At 45.6% G+C, this 2734-nt stretch overlaps 1 long non-coding RNA gene across 1 annotated transcript; it reads right to left on the bottom strand.

Moving 5' to 3' along the window:
* Window positions 1-905: 905 nt before the first annotated feature.
* LOC135966823 (uncharacterized) lies at window positions 906-2371 on the bottom strand. The gene is made up of 2 exons (XR_010580445.2): window positions 1845-2371; window positions 906-1485 (listed from the first exon to the last, which is right to left on the bottom strand). It is a non-coding gene; the product is annotated as an uncharacterized lncRNA (long non-coding RNA).
* Between the last annotated feature and the right edge of the window lie 363 nt (window positions 2372-2734).

Here is a 2734-nt window from a genome sequence, read left to right as displayed (position 1 = left end):
AACTGAGTTATGCTGTATCCTGTTTCTACATATGTGTGGACAATCATGATTGTTCAGAATACCAATTTTATGAATTTTTGATTCACAAAATTTCATTAAAGCCTTAAATTCAAGATGTTTCTGAAACTGGTAAAACTTCAAAGTGGAACATTATAAAATGAAACAGTCGTCAGTATACTGTCTTTAAACAGTCAAACACAGCCTTGGTATAATTGAAAATAAAAACTTCTAAGTTCTGCTGCACAGCTTGTAATCACCATCCTTAGTACCATACATAGTATATTATACAATCCTTAGTACCATACATAGTATATTATACATATGAAAGGTGACTTTTGTGCATACCCAATAGCAAAAGTGTCTGATCCGTTCAGTGCCCTGCACTTTGAAGATGTTTTTGTTAGATAGGTGTGGTATCACATACTTCCAATGTTGTTTCCAATTCTGTGTATGCTTGGTTGATTTCCAAGACAGACTTTCATGACCCTAACCCATGGTAGCTTCCTGCTTGATATTTATATACATCTGTACTGAAGTTTGGAAAGGTCACTTGAATGAACAACGCTTCACAGTTGTGTTATAAATAAAGGCATATCTTCATACATAAACTTTCTTTTTGAGACAGTCTTACTCTCTTGCACAGGATGGACTGCAGTGGTACAATCTCAGCTCACTGCAACCTCTGCCTCCCGGGTTCAAGCAATTCTTGTGCCTCAGCCTCCCGAGTAACTGGGATTACAGGCATGTGCCACTATGACCAGCTAATTTTTGTATTTTTTGTAGAAATGGGGTTTCACCATGTTGGCCAGGCTGGTCTTGAACTCCTAGCCTCAGGTGATCCACTTGCCTCAGCTTCCCAAAGTGGTGGGATTACAGGCGTGAGCCACTGCACCCAGCCTTTATACTTTCATGTATGAAATCATAATGTGGTTTATTTGACGAGTTTTATAACATCACTCATTCTGCATGATTGAAAAAAACCAACTTAACTGGGTTATAAGTAACATTAAATGTACCCATTTTAACTGTACAGTTTGACACACTTAGATAAATGTACACACCTGCATTCTGTATGCTTTGGGGGAGACAGGTGACCTGAATTCAATCCTAAACTGATAATTTACTAATCATGTGACCTTGGGCAAATTACCTTAACTTCTGAAAGCCCAGGTAAAAATCCCACTTGATAATAAAATCGAGTCCAGGATAATAAAATAAAAATCAAGTGGGAGTACTTTTCACTCTGTAACCAACTACTGCTGAATTATTCTTGCCCCTTTTTTTGAAGAGTCTCACCCTGTCACCCAGGCTGGAGTGCAGTGTTGTGATCTCTCCTGGGCTCAAGCGATCCTCCCATCTCAGCCTCCGAAGTAGCTGGGATTACAGGCGTGCACCACCACGCCCAGCTTGAGATAGCTTCTGTAATTATTCTAGCACAATGCTAAGCACTTGCAGCAGGTGAGTCGTTTGTTTCCTTTAAACTCCCTAGAAGAAAAGTGAATGCAAGTCTCTTCAGTTTTGGAGAACACAGGCAAACAACTGTATGTGCTAAATCACCTGACTTCATTTTGATCACAAGGGCTTCCACCAGCCAATGAATACTTGCTATGAATGCTACCCGATGTTGGGCCTAAGGAAAATCAGACAGTGGTTTCATGTCATTTTTTTTTTTTTTAATCACGTCTGATATATTTCATTGGAGCTTCCCCCCCCAATACCCAGAGATATCCAAAGAGAACTCTGAAAACACCAATACCCCAATTTCCTGCTTTGTGCCTGCATTTCTCTAAATATTTCCATCTGAACTTGGTTTGCGAGTATGAGGTTAGATGTACTGTAATTACCAGGAATCCTGAGGACTGTAATTAAAAGGCAGTTTGAAATGACTGACACTTTGATGATGATTCTAGCCATTTCTATTTTCTGACAACGAATCTTCCTCAAAAAATTTTAGTGCCCCGTCATGCTCTTGCTCCCCAATTTTTCTTCGGTTAGGCACTCAGTAATTCAGCAGCATTCTTTTCTTTCCACAATTCATCTCCCTACTCCCCTTCTCATCACTTGGGTCCGGCCGGTGAGCCAGGAGGAAGAAACCCAAAGGGATTTTCAGCGTCTGCACCCCCCAACAGGTCTCACCGCAAAGACTACAGGGGAGAAGGTGACTCAACCCCCGTCCCTGGACGGGGCCCTTATGGGAAAGAACCCCGTGTTTACTTCGGGCCATTCATTCTATGCGGCATCCACGAGGTCTGTGGGCCAGCGGCAGGGCGTGCGCCTCTCCCCAAAAAAGAGGAGAGGCAGGAGGAAGAGGAAGTGGCCGCACAGGCGGAGGCCTTGTGAAGCCTCAGTACCGGGCTTGGTCAGGTCCTACGGGGCGTGGCCTCAGAAACGAAAGTGAAGGGCGGGGCTGAGGCGCAGGAACCAGGAGGGGCCTCGTGGGGGGAGGAGACTCATGGGGGCGGGGTCCAAGGGAGGCAGGGCGGGGCGGGGCCGCGGCCAGAGAAACACCTCCTGGTTTCCCTTGAGAGCGTCACCTGCCTGTAAGCCCCCCGCGCTTCCCTTCCTCTCCCACAGCCTACATGACCAGTGTGGGTCGCCAGCCTGAGCGAGGGTGCTCAGAATGGTTTCTGCTTTCATTTTCACTTTCCACTGCCGCTGCCGACTTGGAGGGGAGAAAGGGGCAGGGCAGACCCTTGTGTCGCCCCTCCGCCCTCAGGCTGGCTCCCACGCGGGG

This window comes from Macaca fascicularis, chromosome 13 (assembly GCF_037993035.2).
Source record: "Macaca fascicularis isolate 582-1 chromosome 13, T2T-MFA8v1.1".
In the NCBI taxonomy this organism is placed as follows: domain Eukaryota; kingdom Metazoa; phylum Chordata; class Mammalia; order Primates; family Cercopithecidae; genus Macaca; species Macaca fascicularis.
This window is presented reverse-complemented; position numbering and strand designations above follow the sequence as displayed.